Source organism: Aulostomus chinensis, chromosome 2, assembly GCF_037954235.1.
Source record: "Aulostomus chinensis isolate RoL2024-O1b breed Wild chromosome 2, RoL_Achi_v1.0, whole genome shotgun sequence".
In the NCBI taxonomy this organism is placed as follows: Eukaryota; Metazoa; Chordata; class Actinopteri; order Syngnathiformes; family Aulostomidae; genus Aulostomus; species Aulostomus chinensis.
This window is the reverse complement of record NC_141321.1, coordinates 14,595,891-14,615,574: the sequence shown is the minus strand read 5'-3', so window position 1 is coordinate 14,615,574 and position 19,684 is coordinate 14,595,891. Positions and strand designations below refer to the sequence as shown.

The following is a 19,684-nucleotide window of genomic DNA, read 5'->3' as shown; positions in this document are numbered from 1 at the left end:
GTGTGTGTGTGTCTGTGAGAGAGAGAGAGAGAGAGAGAGAGTGTGCGTGTGTGTGAGAGAGAGAGAAGAAAAAAGTGTGTTCAGCTTTTATTTAACCAGGTTTGTCCCATTGAGATCAACAATCTCTTTCACAAGGAAGATCTGGTTAAGAGTAGCAGCCAGTAACACAGAGTTTCAACAGGAGTTAGCATTAAAATCATGTTAAAATCTCATATAGATGAGATTGGAGTGACATTACCACAATTTCATATAATATTTTCTCAAAAACATGACAGACTCAGTAGATTAACTATTTCAAGGATGCAGCAGGAACAGGTAGAATTTTGTTGTCCATATTTCAGGTTCAAAAGAAGGAATAAGAAGGAATTTTACCAATAAAGGACTTGTACTGAAGAACTACACTGTGAAATGTCCACAATTTGTAGCTAATCTTAGAGGCTCATGACACAAAATATCAGAATTTTACTGGTACCAGCGAGGGATCATGTCAGAAACCCTTAAGGTAAAGTTTACATCTGGCAGGTAAAAAATAAGAGGCTGGTGACATCAGGTGTATCATAGATGACCCACATGACAGTCTACACACTCCCGACATCAACTGTAAAGCTATATATAATTTCAAGGAGATGGGCATTTAAAAAAAAAGATTTGGCTTGAGAATGACTATTGAGATTTATAGTACTAGTATGATAAGGTTGGTTTTATTGGATAAATGTTGTTCCTCATATTCATGGACAAAAGGTGATGTGTTAAATGAAAACAAAAGGCCATGTAGAGAAAGCTGTGTAGCTTGTGAACACTTCCTCAGATCACTGAGTTACATCGCCTGTTACATCAGTGAGTTTATGACCCGCAGATATTTGGCCTCAATCCAAGAAGAAACTGTCTAATGAGCAAGCTGCGTCTGTGTCTTCAGCAGCTCCCTCTCAGCAGTCTGCCTGTGCACTTGCAATGTGTGAGAGTGCTTGTGTGTGTGTTTGAAAGCAACAGAAAAGCTCTATGTTGAAGGCGTTTAGCTGTGGGATAGATAGCACTGAAGCACAACAGGGGAAGGCAAACCACTGCCAGATAAATGTCCTACTTAGCTATTACATTGTAGTACATCTTAACAAGGAGTCATACCCCTCCCCCACTTGCTTTTTACACACACACCTTCCATGAAAATATCTAGCATATGGTTGTATGCTTCTAGCTCATGTCCCCAGGCCAGTTTCCCAGCTGGTTTTCTGGGAGAACAGAGAGAAGGGGGATAGAAGCAGAGGAGAGGACACGAGGAGAGTGAACGGAAAACAAGATCCATCGTAAGACAAAGATGGAGAAGAGACAGAGGGGGAAAAGAGGACGTGCAGAGGAGATGAAGGAAGCGGTCATGCACCTCCTATCCCTCCTTGGTCTACAACAGCTGGATTGTAGGTTCAGGCTGTTAAGCACCTGATAATTAGTTTGCCTGTGAGGCATCAGTCATTGTGTATCTGGAGTGACTAACAAGGCCCTGTCGGGGACAGCAGCTTTTCTCTGTGATTTAACACAGCGCCTCTCTGTGATGCTGCTACACCCTCACACATCAGTTTTCATGACAGAGAAAACGCGCATAGCTTATTAATAAGTTAGTTCAAATGTTCATTATGGACCTTTGGAGTATTTTTGTTGGGGTGAGGCATGCTAGATATGTTTATGGAATGTGTCATGCTATGTGCATTAATTTGGGGTATGAAAAAGGATTTAAAATAGTGAGCTATTGTACAGAGCTGGAACTACTTTTCTGACTGGGGGCAGCACCTCACAGCCTCACAGCACCTCATTATAACTTAGAGCAACATAACAAACATTTGTTGACAGTAAGAAGAAAAAGAGACGGAGATTAATTACTTTGGGTCTAAGCAAGATCCTGAACCTTACCTGTTGACTTTTGACTGAGGTATGCTAACACATCCCACCCACGACCATTCACTGTGCTAAGCTAACTAGCTGTAAGTTGGTCTCTGTGGGTCTCAGCTCCATAATACACACATAGAGGAGAGAAGGGTGTCTATTGTCTAGTCTGGCTCTGTGACGGGTGGAAAATAGTCTGTTTCTTTAAGTGACACGCATCTTAATTAGTGGGATAACACACTGCTTAAGTTTGAATTTGGAATGTTCCTGGAATATTTCCAGCAAGCAGACCTTTGCCTCAGGACTTTTCATGAGACTTGAAGACCTTGATGGACTGTATCATTTCAGCAGCTGGCATTGGGTTTGTTCAACATATAAATGTACTCTCCCTCTCTTCGTATTGATCCTGTTATCTTTCTCACGAGGACATTGAAGTCTCACTTTGCACAGACACTGATGGCACTGACCTTGAGTGAGGTCGCATCCAGAGCCCACTCAATGATGTCTCAATCATACGCATCTTATGACCACATTAGTTGAGTCACAAGTCAAAGGAAAATCAGCAAAAGCTTCGCACATTAATGAAGCAAATTTTCCTGAAAAGATCAACCCAATGTAAAAAAAAATAAATAAATATATACATAATTATATATACATTTTTTTTTAAAAAAAATTTTTACATTTGTGAGAAACAAAAGTAAAAACTGTCAAATGATCAGTATGCACAGAATAGGCACACTTGTAAAAAGTTCAGAGTTGAGATTTAGATATGCTCTGCACCTTTCCTTGCTCTGGCATTTTGTTACATATCCAGGCAGAATAAAGACAGCTTTGTCATATTTACTGGAAGGGCCAGTAATCCTGCATCAGTCAACCTGAGTCGTCTATGAGGTTAATATCGGTCTGGTCTCACAAGTATTTTGGACCAAAGCTGTTAAGCAATATGTGGACACATAAGAATATTTTCAAAGTCAGTTATTTCAGATATTGGTAGCCAGTGGGTTGGTATGACAACTGGTGTTGCAGTATATACTTCTAGCTTGTCTTGTTTGTTCTTGTTAGTTATTCGTGAGGTAGAACCGCTATAAACCTCCAGAACACAAGTGTTTCTTGGTACAGATAAAACACCATTTCTGCAAATATCCCCCACAACTTTCACCTTCTCTATATGGTGGTGAAAAACACTTTCTAACACCACCTCTTTTCACTATGCTTTAGTTGTTCAACTTTGTTGGATCTCAAGATTTAGAGCATTTTCTCCCTCATCAAACAGTTAATGAGTCCTTGTGGAAGCATATGTTTTCTCCATGAATCTCTCATGTCCTTCCTTTCATTCAAGAGTATCACATTCATTGTTCATTCTCATGAATAATATGCACGTAATATTTCTCGTGCTTTTCCCACCGTGAAAAGGCAGATAATATTTGTACATATCATTTAACATGCCATTCATTTTTTTAAGACAACTGCATTGTTTGGGTATTTGGTAATGATTTTACCTTTACAAACCTGTTATTTAAAATCGAAATGATTCCTTCGGGAGGAGAGGATTCCATTGTAATAAGATGATGCATATTTGTCCAGTTTGCATAAATTACAAACATTCTCTTACCACTGCTGTTCTTAGATATGTGGCTATCAGCACTGATTTGATATTTACGGTAGTGCTGCTTGTTTTTATTCGTAACCCTTGCGCATCAGTTAAGAGACAGATGGAGAAATGTGGCAGAACGATGAATGTGGTCATACATGAGAAAAGAGTAAGAAGACAAAATATGTCTTCCAGTTTAGAAATTAGATATTAAATTCACTTCTCTTCAATGAGCATTCGGAAGCACACGCAAAATACTCAAGACATGTTTAATTTAATACATCCGCTTACAATAATTTTCAAGTGCTGACAATTAGATAAGATTCTAATTTGATGCTGCTGGGCACTGAAACAATTATTTGCGAGGGGTCTGCAGTGCAGCCATCTTTATTGTTGCAGCTGCTGCCCCACATTGTCTTTTAACAACCAATAACCTGGAAAGCAATCTGGCCTTGAAAGGGTTAACGTAGCTCTCATGGACCACCGCCTCAACATCCATCATGTTTCTCTGTAACCAGATCATAGCTTCAATCACTGGTGAGATTAGATAGTTGTCTATTAATCTCCCATATTAAGCAGATCCATTTGTGAAAGCAAGCGGCCCAGAGAGGCCATCGCTTCACTTGTTGTCTTTAAATCTGATAAGCAAGCGTAAAGACATGTTGCAGAGGGTCACAGGAGATATAGATTGGTCTGTAATTTCACTCTCACTGGCTGGGGTGTTGCAAAAATGTACTGTTTTATGTTCAACGTCTCCTGGGGTTTGCTGTCGCAGTCACCTAGTTTAATAAGCAAGCAGGATAACCTTCTCATGGAATATTTTAATTTGAGAAAACCCTGAGCAGTGTTCTTTTTCATTTTTAGCATCTCCCTCTCTACATTTTATACTGTGTGACGATGGAAAAATGTATCAACATTTTTCATGTATAGGATGCACATTTGGTCAGCATCTGCCCCGGTGTCAACACTTGTAAAGAGGAGACAAGTAAGGAGAGTTTCATTAATAAACAAACAGGACACATTTACAGCATTGTCCAGGCAGGCTGGCACTCCAGATGGAAGTCTAAATAAAAGACTAACTCTGGTCTGTGAATCTGTGCTGTGATGATAAATGTGTGTGTCCTTTCATAAACACCTGCTGCAGTGTGAGTGGTGGAGCAGAAGTGTTGTGCAGATGTTTTACACCAAAAAAAAAGTAGCACGAACACTGTAAAAAAAATACAAGTTAAGGTTCTGCATTGAAAATTATTGAAGTATTTCATAGCTGGAAAGATGGTCTTGTCGTTCAACTGTACTGCCTGTTTAGCAGAATGGGGCAAATGTTTTGACGCTACATGTCCTGAAAAAAAATGCTTTGGGCTCCTGCAGAAGCACCATGGAGGAGAAGCAGCAGCTACCTGTCCAGCGGAATAAAGAGATCATGCTAAGCTAACAAAAGGGATTCATTGTGTGAGGGGATTCCATATTTAAATGTTTCATGTATTCTACATGCTGTACCATTAATAACAGTACTTTAGAACGTGTTTTTAACATTTTTTCATTCTTCAGGTGTGACATACACAGGAAAATCTACTGCAAGGTGTGCGGTCTTCAGTCAGATCCCTTACTAGGTGTTGGTGCCTGATTTGTTGTAGCAGTCAGTAACATAGTACCGTGCAGGCTACACAGGTTCCTTCAAGGCATAGTTTGACATTGTGTAAAATGTTTTTCACTAGTGGAGCATTACAGTGACTTTCATTTGTAAATGGAGCCAGCTGCCAGTTAGCTTGCCAGTATAAAAACTGGAAACAGCTAATCTTCAGTCTGTCCAAAGGACCGAAGCTAGCCTAGTCTCACATAGCATCATTTTCATTGCTTTCTTCTTCTTCTTCTTCATCTTCTATTGTTGCTTCTAGCTTGCTGGCAAGGAGATTGTTCTTATTTGACTCAGTGAGAGGGACTTTGAGAACAGCAGCACACTCAAAGCAGAAGGGGTGGTGTCAATTGACTGAAATAATCACCCAGTTGTAAGCTTATACCTCCAATTTTTTCTGTTAGTTTTTCTGTGCATCAGAGCTGAAGTAGCTGTACAGCTTCGATGCTAAGTAAAGCTAAATGACTTGCTGGCTTAAAATGTATATTAACCAGACAGATTTGACTGTGATACCTATCTTCTCAAATCACAATCAGAGAGAAAGTTAATTTCGCCTGTTTCAATTTAGGTATTTATTCATTTAATAGAGTTCAAGTATAAAATTCTCATTTTGGAGTTAAAATGTAGGAATTCATCATCAGCCGATTACAAATCAAACAAGCTTCTTCATTCACGCATTAATATGTAAAACATTTATTTCTTACGGTCATGTCATTTCTGAGGAGACTGCAGTGTAATTTTATCCATATTGCTGTATAGTTGATCCAGGAAGACAACATGTGCATGTTTCATTTCTTCAGTGACCCATCAGAGGTCAGGATATCAGTGAGGGTGATGATGATGAAGATTGTGCAGATGATGTCACTAGTCTTTATTTAACATTCAACACACACTGCGAGAGAGCTATAGCGGCATCGTTCGGAGAAACTATCTGGTTACTCCGTCTGACTTGGCCAGGACAAGAAGGAGAGGCAGGAGGAGGAAGAATATCAGTTTACAGCCGGCAGCAGCGAGCGCTGGGACAGATCTGTTTACTTAGGGAAGTTAATTGATTGGGAGGAAAGGTGGTGAGGGGAGAAAGGAGGAAAAGTGGTGGAAGGGCCATGAGGAGAGGAGGGATCACTGTGTTCAGCCGTATTGATCATGTGACTGCTCCTGCCATAACCTCCAATATTCCTCTGTGATTTTATTGCGCTGTAATGCCAAATAAGATTGTTTCTTGTAAAAACAGGAGAGAAAAACAACATGTGCTCAATGAGAGGGCAAAGCGAGGCAATAAATCATTAAAATGAGTTTCACTCTTTGCAGTCAATTTTTACCTTTTTCATTACACTTTGGCCTCAACAAAGGTTGTGTCACATCCTGCTGTACTAAGCAGACTAGTCAATAATATCTCTATTTAAGTCTATCAGTATAATTGATACAGACATTTATAAATACACTTTTTTCATATTTTATTTTTTTATCACAATGTAGACAACAGATAGAAAACTGAGACAAAAATGAGCCTCAGTGATTATTAATATCCTTTTTTTTGGTAACTAAATACCATGTGTACATTATTGATGAAAACATGAAAAGACAAAGATGTATATGTGTGATAGTTTATAGTATTAATGCTTTTTTTTCTTTTTCATTGATTTGTTGTTGATGCTTATCACCCTTTACATTCAAACCGGCCACATCTGAGACCATAGAGCTTACCAGGTTATTGGTGCACATGGTCGGGTTTTGCATTTATTCATTCTAGTTTTCTGACTTCAAAAGGATCCAAGTAGGGTTGTAGTGAAGAGTCTGGGAGACACGTGCTCATTATTTGGAAATATAATAATAATAAATACATGTGAATTCTGTCCAATAGTAGAGATTCTGCAATTAGAAGTATTGTAAAAAAAATATATATATATTTTGCTAGTTTTTCCACAGAAAAAAATTTCACTCACTCACACATCCTCTTTCATAGGATTGAAATGTCTTCATGATTATAATGTTTGTCCATAAAAAGTAACACTGCTGCCAGACCTCTGATGACTGCAACCTTGTTAGGAGAAGTCAAATACAAGAAATTTACATCCCTGATGTTCTGAGGGGACACTTGAACAGCAACAACAGTGGTAACAATCACGTGAGCTCTGCTGAGCTTGAACCTGGGCATGGTTTGGCGGTTCTCTCCTGGATCGTGTAGAATCCTTTTACTTTGGAAGTTTATTCTACTATCATCGTTGTTAGTTATTTTTATAAGCACGTACCATCATGAGAGTGCTGCTACCACAAACTAACAGAAAAAAAGAGCAGAGTCATGCACATCGAACCTATCAGGGGAGACAGAATGAGATGGAGAGCAGTGCAGTGCAGTCGGTGTGCCATCCACTTTGTATTGTATAGACCACATTAATTATTTAACAGCAGGGCTGCTAGCTATTATTACAGAAAAACAGTGGACTGCATCTGGACGCTTTTCCCACGTTTGTATGTCAATACACACCTTGGCCTTGTGGGCACGCGAGACCACTGAGGGGCTCGCATCTTAAAACAAGACATGCTGAGTGGGTCATTCGCTCAAGAATGGTGCAAAACTGAATTGAAGCTCACAGCTTAAGGTTAATTCAGGTTAATCGGATGAATTGAAGAGGACTTTATGGACAATCTGACAATTCTACCTTTGTTGACATGATTTGTAAATGATACATGTATATGTGTGAGTGTGTGTGTTGGACTGGGAGACTGCAGCTTTGTATAGAGCGAGAGGTGAGGGGGAAGTGGTTGCTAAGGTTTGTCTGTGGTGTCATTTTTAGTCGCTCTCTCCTCAGTGTTGGTCCTTCCTGTCTAGATGGACATTTCTCAGTGATTCACTCTGAGGTTATGGTTTTAGATTGAGGGCAAAGCCTGCAGCCCGGTGTTTGTTTTGAAGGAATCTGTTGTCAATACAGAGCCAGCAGAGCCAGAATTATTTGCAGAGTTAATAGTGGTTTGATGATGTCATTCTCAGTGACCTGGAGAGAAATTGACCCCTGTTGTGTGAGTATTTCTAAAATGCCACCTGCACAATTATGGTTGGAGTGTCCCTGGGCTGCTGTATGGAGGGTTTGTTTTATCTGAGCAGCTCACACAGAGGGATGTGACCACACACACACACACACGAGCACACACACACACACACACACACACATACAAGTGCCGAATGTGCACCACTACAGTTTAATTTGCTGACCCATACTTCCACATCTTCTGACAACATGTTCGTTGAATGTCAGTAGAAATTACGTTCCCCACAGTGATGATGAAATTATTTATTCATCATGAGAGCAATGCAGCGTGAACCTTTTCCAGATATGTACTGTATCTTTTTGCTAAAGCTAACGGTGTTAAAATGAGACATTTTCACTCGTACTTTGGATAAATTATTTTTTTACTTGAATAGTGCAACTAGGTTTTCATTGTATTTACATGTGCACTTGATTTAAGAAAGAAACATACTATAGCGATGGATGTAAAAAAAAAAACTGCATTCATCAAACATTCTCTGTTGTTGCTGCTCATGTGTCTTTGATGCAGATAGTTCAAAACGCTCTTCACTGACAGATCAAGTATTTTGATGGTGTTCACATTATCTTTAAAGACAGCTTTTCTTGTATTAGTGTAATCATACTTGATTTTTCTTTGTTGATTTTTGCAAATAGAAAAAAATAAAACCAAAATACAAGAAGGGTAGTACGAGAGGAAAGCAGAGAAAGAAAATCCTCTAGAGAGATGTATAATTCATGTTCATGACTTACAGTAGCAGGCTGCGCATGTGTGTGTGTGTGTGTGTGTGTGCGCGCGCATCTGTGTGTGTGTGTGTGTGTGTGCATGTGTGTGTGTGTGTGCGCACGCGCGCATCTGTGTGTGTGTGTGTGTGTGTGTGTGTGTGTGTGAGATCACTGTACTGCATTCCTGTCTGTAGGGTTCAGGGAGACAGCAAGCTTGTTCAGCCCGACCCGCGTCGCTCATTATGGCTGTATTTATCACAGTGGACTCTGTTAGAACACAATGTCTGATTTTACTTGCTTTTCTTCTGTTTCTGTGTCTTGGACTCTGAATGAAACAGAGAAAAGAGAAAAATAACAAGTGAAAGGCCAAGATTAGCGTGTCTGACCTGCAGTGTGAGTCACAAACTCTGACTGTTTTTCAATTTTCTTTTCTTCAAATATCCATCAGCTGTGGCTGAAGCAGCAGCTATTCCTCCTAGAGTTCATGTGAAAAACTATGCTCTATAAATTAGAGAATACACAATCACATTGAAAGCGGTGGCAAAAACAAAATTCACAGGACCTAGCACAAATTCATAGTATAGACAGAATAGAGAGGGAAATGTGACGCTTTAGTTGGTCAGTGTCTGACAATACATAGCAAGCCAAACATCTGTAATATATATACATATGTGACCTTTCAGGATATTTTTTTTTATTTTGTTGCAGGTTCATTGATACATATGAATAAAACTAAAAACATGTTTACAATGTAAAATAAGTATTTCACCTTCCTACGATCATCATTTATCTGTTTCTAACGTTCTGACGTGAGCCTGGAACTTAATTTTCCCTCATGTCTCATGAGGTAAAGGTAGTAAATGTTTCCTTCACAGTTGCAGCTACTGACAGTTGGTCTTTGTGGTTCTTCTTGTCAAAAGGGAGTTTTTTCACCAGTGTCACAAAGTGGTCGCTCACATACGAATAAAGAGCATTTGCTCAATATAAGATATATGAAAAGTCCCCAAAATAACTTCTGACAGGATATAAATAAAAGTAATTGAGTTGGAATTGAATTGTCAAGTGCTTGTTGTAGTTAAGGTGAAGTGGAGCGAGGTCTTGCAAAGGATGACACTGAGGGGAAATTAGTCCTGAAGGACTTACTTCAACTTCATGGGGAAACATTCACATTATTTTCTTTAAACTATTTTGTGAAACTGGTCCAGTGAGAAATGCAGATCATCAGTACGCTCCAAAAACATCTGAACTTTCCTCTGAGTTTTAAATTATCACTGCGCTGTCCCTGTTCAGCAAGAAAATGTGCCACTGTTGTGAAGAAATGGCTTTAATGTCACTTTTTTCTCCAACTTGTACCAGTTTATTTATACATGTGGTGTTACAGATAAAACAAATTATCCTTTCATAGCCTCAGCCCTTGAAATATATCTTAAAATGAGTCAAAAGCATCACTCACATTCCCTTTTTTGAACAGTGTTTCATGTTTACTGGGCTAAATATTTTTTAACATACCAGCTCAATAATATTGGGAGCGAACAGCGGGCCGTGGCTGCAGTCCTCACTCAATCATAAATTATACAAAAAGAGGATTCCCGTGCCTGTGAAATGGCATTGTTCACACTTTGTGTCACATCAGTGAACGTCTAACTAGGCAAAACAAAAGCTTTTCAATATTTCAGTGTGCTGGGACTGGCTGAGTGAGGAGACACGGCTGCTCTGTCTGGTCCACTCCTATCCACTGTCCTCTCCCGTCCTCCAAGGGGCTCTCCTTTCAGATTACACCACCCCAAAAAAAAACTTCACCAACTCACCAACCACTCTTCGTCCCAATTTTTAGACAATGAAGCCAACAGGAATCAACTCATAAGCAACCTCATTTATCACCCCTCCATCTGTCCTGTTCCACAGGCTTCAATCCTTTTAGACTTGCTCCTCTGGGTTGGACTAGTGTGTGCTAAAATGCAGAGTTAATGAACTCCAAACAGGTACACCGGGGTTCTGGTCTCACAGGTCCAGTAAAAAGGCAACATTACAGAAATGATTAACATGGGAGTGTTTGAACAGATGTGGAAAAAGACATGAGAGGAACATTTACAGAGAGGAAACAGTTTCTGCTGTACTTTATATGTATTTACAGTTCGACCTTATTTGTAGTTGTCTGAGCTGAGATGCAGAGATCGGCGCCCTCTTTGTGTTCCTCTGCTGACTCATCCACAGAGAATATTAACTGTTCCCTGTAATCCACTTTGTGTCCTTGTGCAGGAACTGGGATGATTAGGCGTCTGCTAATTAGATCCGACTCGCCAAGCTTTTAAGTCACACACCATCATGCGTGAGGCTGGTTAAAAGATGATGTATGCATGAGAGGCTAACTGTCAAGCAGAAGAGACACTACTGACATTCGCTTCCTGGCCTGACAATGTCCAAGTGGTCAGGGTCCAGAGAACTTTTGGCAACAATTGCCTCATCAAACAGGATTCACATTGGCCATCTGATGATACCATGGCAAAAGTTAAAGCTTTTCGCTGCCAGTGAAAACCCGTAGTTTTTTTTTGTTTCACCAAAAGTGTTTGTCCATTATTGAGGGAAGTGTTTATTTTTACGGCAGCAGCACAAAAATAAAAGTAATTGCACCAGAGTTTTCTAAAAGCACATTTGCATCTGTTGTCCCCTGTAGATCCTTGATTGTTCATTTTTAAGTTACAAATGCAAAACTTCATGCTGAAAATGAAAAAATGTCTCGCAGCAAATCAAGGATTAAATGTTTAACATGCATGCGTGAATTTGTGGCATGACAACTGGCTTTGAACCTGTGAATATCAGTATCTACATTTTCACAAGATTGTTTTAATCAAGCCAATTAACATTTTTAATAAGTGACAAAGATCAGCTATTTGAATTATGTTTCTCTTTTACTGAGTAATTTGATACACAATTATTGATTTATTTATTTATGGGAAAGCCATTTCAGACACCAATTCTCTCAGTGCTCATTTCTAAACGTCTAGACAGAATCTGGTCACCTTCCCAAGATTTTTATCTGACTGTCTGAATTTTTTTTATGTTTCTCTCACACACACACACACACACACACACACACACACACACACACATTCATTTCATCTTCAGTGTACTGTCTGATTCATCATGGGCTATACCTGCCGGAGACAAAGGCACAAAGGGATCTTTAACAATCATTATTACACCATCGAAAGATGAAATATTAAGTATTTGCTGCTCTACTAAAAATATTTTAAAAAGAAAAGAAATGAAATACTGACCCAAAATGTATAATTCATGATAACCTGATTTTGCAGTTAAAATATAATCAAACAGAGAGAGATCAGCTGGGTGGACGTGTCCAACAGAAGATGATTGGATCCAAAGCAAAGACAAGAGACACAAAGGCAGCAGTAGTCGGATATTAATCTAGACATTTTAACTTTGTCATGAGAACAGTTGCCAGCTGCGAGGCACTCAGCTGATGTTTAGCCCGGGGCTATGACTGACAGGAAGGGATGTTATGCTATCACAGTGTTTGATCACTGCCGTCACGGGAGCGCAGGTATCAGAGAGGGACGCTCCCAGCTGCTCATAGGAGGTTGTGGGGCTTGTTTAGATTTTACTGTAAGTGGGCTGAGAAGCATCTGAAGACGTGAGTCGAGCTTCCATCCCCTAAATCCTTTTGAAGAGCCATGCGATGTTGAGTCAAGTGTAGCTCTTTTAAAACTGATAGACTAAACATTACTCTGCTAAGCTGTTTTACTGTGTGTTTATCGGCATCTGAGTGCGATTACTTGGCCTGCACTGAATGGAAGTTTAATCAATGTATGGATCCTGCCCCCTACTGTCAATAATGAAAATGACATCTATAATCAATTAGTGTGACAGCTATCAACAATATTCCTCATGGAAATAAGACAACAGCTAGATACTGTTCACATAGTACATTTCGTGGATTTGTCAATGAATCATAAATATAATGCAAAAACATTACTTACAGAATTTTAAATGTCAGGGACAGAGATTTGCTGTACTGTGTGTGAATCCAATCAAGCCAGCAGGACCAATAACTACTGGCTGAAACAAATCACAACCTCACTTATACTGCCGTCATTTCCCAGGTTCACTGATTGGTGCTGAATGCCCCCTCCCCCCCCACCCTCTCCTGAGTCCTGTTCAGTCTGATCAACTCTCTTGCCTTCAAAGATGTTATATTACATTTTTTTTCAAATAGAAAAAGCTGCAAATGCTCGCATTTGAGTTGCTGTAACTAGAAAATATTTTTTCCATTTGTGATTAAAAAGAGTCTTGTACAATTCATCTATAATTAAAGGCGTTCAATTGTCTTTCAATCAATCGGGTGACTAATCATCTTAGCTCTAGATTTATGTGCGCTGAACCTGTCATACATTGATGGAGATAAACATTTTATTTTGTTGAACCGTTATTTGTTTGATTGGTTTTTGTGTCTTTAAATGTGGTGTCTTTAAACAGAAGTGGTCACCCGTGTCATCTTCTCTGTACCTTAAGAGAGAAGCTTTGGGATCCGGCCACATGCCTTCTGTTGTTCGCAGGGAACACAGCAACCTCTTCTGGACAAACGTGAAAGCAGCAAAGATGAAACCTACAGAAGACAAGAAGTGAGTAATACCTATTGTTGCTCAGAGTTGCTAAATTATAATCATGCATCAGAAAAATAAATTGCATTTTAATGTCATTACTGCAGTGACGCTAATGACTTGTGCGGTTTAAAATCGAGCCTGACTCTCTCCGATGTCCCACAGGAAATTTTCAAATCCCAAATGTCTGGCATCACATTCAGGACAGATAACTAACCAGTAATTTGACTTGAGAAAAATCATATTATTGCCTTGGGAAGCGTTAAAAAGTATTCCCGTATCAATGTATCTGATTAGTTTGCTTTGACGCTACACTGGTGAGCTAATCAGGCCAAAGGGATCAATGGAGCGGTTGTCACAGTGCCTTACATTCCTTCCATCTTCAGATAACTACAATGTAAATGACGGGCTAGTAAAGGAAACCCTACTGGGACACATACTAAACTCTGCCTGTGCTGCATTGTGCACATGGGAATCTCTACAGACACTTAGCCAGTTCTTAATCAGTAGTCTGCAAAGAATAAGTCCCTATTACACAGCCCTCTCCCAGTCTCTTATCATCATATTTGTCAGAGCTGCTTTATTCATTTCCAGATCAGTTTCCTCAGACTGTAAACTTAGAGCCATTGAAGCAAATCCTTGCGGTGCGATTCTTATTGTTCCTGATAGGCTCTGAACCTTCTCCCTCCTCTTCTCTCCCTCTCCCTCTCCCTCTCTCCCTCTCCCTCTCCCTCTCCCTCTCTCTCTCTCTCTCTCTCTCTCTCTCTCTCTCTCTCTCGCTCGCCATCTCCTCGGCAGTACAAGGCCACCAGATGCTCTCCCTGTCTATCTGTCTTGTCCCTCTCACAGGCAAACTAATTGCTAAACAAAAGGTGCTGGCATGTCCTGTCGAGGACCCTTGTAAATGCTTTACTGCCACGCTTCCAAGTGGCTGATTATAAAAGGATCACAAAGGAGACTGATTGGGGATGAAGATGAGGAGGAGGTGGTTGTGGGTCTATAGCCTTCGACACGGGGCAGCTGACACAGTTACGTCCACACAAATGAAGTGCCAAACTGCTCAAAGAGCAACACCGTCCTTTGTTGCTGTAGAGGCTGTAATGCTCCTTTATGAAGTGCGCTGCTGTTATGAATTGCACTTAATAAAGCTGGAGTAGTCTGACCTCATCCTCCTGATTCATTTCCACAACAGTGCTGTTGACATGGCCTGTAATTGATTAATGGATTCATCGGAATAAAATGTCAAAAACTAGAGTGAAATGCTCATCAGTTTCACCGAGCCAAAATGTTTTAATGTTTTATTTTTTTGTCCAACCAAATCCAGATACATTCTATTTATCATTGAAGACTATGAAAAGCAGCAAATACTCATATTTACGACACAAGAATCATAATAATTTGCACAATGAATTAACTCAAAGTTGAATCAGCTCTAATAACTTCAACAATGCAATACGATACCAGTAAAAATTTTCCAGACTAACAAACATGTTAAAAGCATGACAGAGGTCTTTTTTATTATTATTAATGTGCTGTCTAATATTTTACAGGTCAACTGTCAAAATGACAGAGGCAGAAGAAAAGACTGTCAGTGTTTGATGGATGTACGCATGTGTGTGCATGCTTTTTGTGATAATGTGTATCATCACCTGATGATATGTCATGAGCATGTACATATTTACGTGTGTGTGTGTGTGTGTGTGTGTGTGTGTGTGTGTGTATGTGTGTGTGTGTTCAGGGCAAGAAAACCAAGAGCCCGAACTGCCGATCTTGACAAAGTTGGGTAATTAACGACAGAGGCTATTAAAGGGAGAATATTCAGCCAGTGATAAATGGCTTTAATAACGGGGCCGTGTTCTCTCTAACAGAGACGGATCCTCCCGCCACCGCCTCCCTGCCCACCAGATAAAACTACCCAGACTCCCATTTCACCACCCGCTTTGTCTTTCCTTTTCCCATTGGCAGTCTCTCTCTCTCTCTCTCTCTTTTTCTGTTTTCTTCGTCTTTGTTTCCTTTTTCTTGTTTAAGAAAATGTGTTTTCTCCTCAAGATCTTTGTCTGTCAGCATGCCTTTTCTTTTTCACATTCAAGTTTTAGTCAAATCAGTACAACTTAAACCTTGTGTGTGTACACAACGGCATACTACACAGTATTTTCCAATGCACAAACCTACAGTATGTGGCATTTTTGTAATAACAGCATCATCTTCTTATGTACCTGCATGCATGTTTGTGTTTTCCACTGACGTGTCTCTGCATGTTTGTCTTGTAAAACATTGTTAGACTCTTAGTCAAGGGGGCATGCAAATTGGACAGTTAAGAAGAGCCAGGACCGATTTATGATCCCGTGCAGCCCTTTTAACAGGGACTGTGCTTCTGCTTTATGTGTCCTGGTGGGTTTTGGAGCCAAGAGCTGACCACAGGGGTCACATTCATCACGGCCCCCATATTGTGAGATTGGTCCAGATGTTTGTCCTCATTAGAACAGAGCAGTCTGAGAGTGAAAACATTCAAATGTCTAAGAAGCCACTGGCCCATGTTCACAATCAAAGGTGTGCTGGAGTAAACGTTGCATGAGCTGGAGATTTTTACGTTATCTTTATATCTATTAAGGGGTGTCGAGCCACAGAGATAATCTTGTTTTATTTTTACAGATTTTTACATGGGCATTTGCGGTTAAAAGCTATGAGATAACCCAAATAAACATTTGAATATTATAGAGTGGTGCAGGATTGAATCCTGAAACTCAGAAATAAGTAAGCATCGTTGAACTTCTGGTTCCCTCGACACAAAGTCTTTGGGTTTCTTGGTTAAATGCCTGAAATTAGGTCAGTGGTTAGCACAATTTTAAGATATTCAGTGGTGCTGTTGTATGGTCTAAAAAATACCAAACTCCTGAATTTTGAAGTGTTTATGTGTCGAAAAATGATGGCCGCAAACAAGTGGCTAAATGAGACTGGCGAGGTTGTAGCAGACATTAAATGTCAAGCAAAATATTTCGAACAAAGAAGCACTAAGCTAGTTCTGATGACGCTCAAGACGTGTCTGCGCTGGAGTTCATTTCAAATGGAAAACATACATCATCCCTGTGGCACTCCATTACAATCCCTAAACATTGTTTTAATGTAAATCTGATGTCACTACTTTGTATGAATCTGCACGTCTCAGATACCTGGTCCCACTGGTTCTTAAATATCCAACTAGTGAGTTACAATTGGGTAACATAGAGATAAAAATAGACTTGAGTACAAGCACAATATATACATACATACATACATACATACATATATATATATATATATATATATATATATATATATGTATATGTATATATATATATATATATGTGTGTATATATATATACTGTAAATACGTATACTGTGTGTATATGTATATATATATATTTATACTGTAAATCTGTAAATACATATACTATATATATACATATACTGTGTATATATGTGTGTGTGGGTGTGTGTGTGTGTGTGTGTGTGTGTGTGTGTGTGTGTGTGTGTATTCAATGGCCTTCCCAGGTAGCAGTTGGCACTGTGTGTGTGTGTAATTGAAAAGGCCTTATTTCCCAAGATTATTTTGTGTAAGATCAACAAAATCTTCATAAAAACTTCCTTCAGCTATTGGCCTTATTACCTTTTCAACATTAGTACTGATATGTGCATCCCTAATACACAGTAAACCTTACAATGTGTACAATGCAGACTGAGGAAAGCCTGGACCCTATCACTGGATAGTTTAATATTAAATCTGCATCAAGTATGCACCAATTTCGTGACCAACAAGCCATGAGTTGATCCAAATGATACTGGTGATACATGTTGTGTCCTGCAGTGCCTACCTGCAGCCAGACTTTTCTCCACGGCTCTGGGCCCGTGCTGGGTGCACCATGCCATGAGAGTGTCCAGCAGTGTCAGCTGTGTGGTAGTATTACACCGTATCTGACAAAGATCAGCAACATGCTGTCTGCAAGATAAGATCAAGTGTCATTTCAAGTTCAGAATTATTGAGCGTTGGCATCGGTTATTAGCTAAATAATTATTTTAGACATCAGTATCAATTCCCATATTGGTGCAACCCTAATTTGAACACACCTACGCACACACATACACACACAGAAGTTGAGATTGTAGCATCAAGCATTCGCTCTTCGCTCTCTCTCTCTCTCTCTCTCTCTCTCTCTCTCTCTCTCTCTCTCTCTCTCTCTCTCTCTCTCTCTCTCTCTCTCTCAGGACCAGAGACAGCAAGTCCATTAAATACACATGAGAGTCTAATTAGGGCCCCCCTTGTGCAGCAGGCTTGGAGGTAGCAGTCTTTGGGGAGAATCACTGGCAGGACCCTGACACTCAGAGAACACACTCTGCAAATTAATAGAGAATGACCGAGAAGTAGAGGAGTGACTGACTGGGACCTCTGCTCCGTCTGAGGAGAAAATGTTCAGCTCTGATTGCTGTCATTAAATTTGTTATAGTGATGTAATTATGAAAATATGACTGGCAAACGGGACGATGCTTGGTGTGTGGTTAGTTTGCATATTATGGTAAGTTTGATATGAATGTTTAATATTTATGTGGTACGTGCGACCTTTCATTCAGTGCAGAGAAAATGTATCATTGAGTAGGTGCTTTAGTTTGTGGCCTCGATTTATCTGGAAATCCCAAACCATTAAACAGATTAATGATAATCTACTATCAGGAACAACATAACTGATCATTTTGCTAATTCATTCTTAATTTAAGAAGAAAAAGAAGATGCGCCTATATTTCCTATTGTAATTAGGTTGATAATACCATTGTGTGAATTATTGCACTTTTGTTATTCAGGAGGAAAGTCTTTCCTCTGCTGTGTCAGATGAGATATTAGTGTGGACATAATTCTTATTCACGCAGCAGCACAGTGACTGATATTATTTAAATTACACCTCCTTGGGCAAAGTGTTCAGAAATACTTTGCAGATGGGAATTCATCACGAAATGGTGCAGAGAAAATGAGGGACATCGGGGTTGGATTACAGTGACAAAGCTGTCTGTTTTTTTTCATAGGGAAATGAGTAATGTTGTTAGCATCCAACTGAGGTGAGCAGTGAGCTGAAGACTGGCTGCATCTTCCTCCAGTCTGCTGTTTTTCACCACAACATTCATTCATTCATTCATTCATTCATTCATTCATGGTTGGATGGAAATGGCAATTTTCTTTCAGGAACCATGATTTTACATGGTTTTTTTTTTCTTAAAGCCCATCTGTAAATTGACATCTGGACTAATTTCCAAGTCATTCCCATGTAGCTTTGTTCTTGATTATTCACTCCTCCTAAACCTACCTGTCATTATCTGTCATCCTACCAAACTTTCTCTAAATCCATCAAGAACTTCTTGAGTTGTCCAGCTAGGAGACAGACAGGAAACATCAGGAGATTTCAGTTGTGTGGTTTACCAGAAGAACGCTGCAGGTATAAACCTGCTACTGGACGACTATCATCCTCAGCATTCTCCGTCCTCCCTGCTCTTAACCAGGTGCCATTTTCTAAGTCCCCCTTGATACTTGAGGCAAAAACCAACTTCGAGCTAGCAAGCTGGCTAGTTTTGATCAAGATTTGGATTGTTGAATAAGGAAAGTTGGGTTGTCTTAGTGAAAAGCAAAATAATCCAACAGAAATGCAAAGATATACAACAAATATGAACATGTTCACAAATGTCCTGAATATAGCCAGGGTATCAGCAGTGCATCCTGGGCTTGGCTCTACCACTTATGGTTAGCTTACAGTAATACAGACAGGCCAAAGGGTTATTTTCTCTGTAACAGAATAATGAGGAGTTGAACCAGACGTTTCTGCTGCTGTCACAGCACAGTAGAGCAACACGAGACTCCATGTTGAGTTGCAGTGCACAAACCATGGCGTTTAGTTGGATGGGAAGGAAGCACAAGTCACCTGAGGCAAAACCCTCTCCAGGCTCTCATGTACATTTGAGAGTTTTCCTAAGAGGGGTTCTCACCTCACTATCAACACACACTACTACCAATGGATGCACCAGGCCTACTGTTGTGTATTCATGATCTCAGCCTCTGAGGGCCAAAAATCACGCTTATGATTCGTTGCTCGTTTCACGGTAGCATAGAGGTGGAAGTGTTCAGCTTGTTTTAAACTCAGATCAAAGTGTTTGTGGATTAGAGATCATACAGCTGGATAAAAAGGACCTGGATTGTAAACAG

The 19,684-nt window shown here is 39.8% G+C and overlaps 1 long non-coding RNA gene across 2 annotated transcripts in view; it reads left to right on the top strand.

The window, feature by feature from the left end:
- Window positions 1–19,684, top strand: part of LOC147269185 (uncharacterized) — a 74,811-nt gene that overhangs the window by 48,967 nt on the left and 6,160 nt on the right. For both annotated transcript variants that reach the window (XR_015109502.1, XR_015109501.1), the window contains exon 5: window positions 13,376–13,485. This is a non-coding gene — a long non-coding RNA (uncharacterized LOC147269185). The remainder of the gene's footprint in view (window positions 1–13,375; window positions 13,486–19,684) is intronic.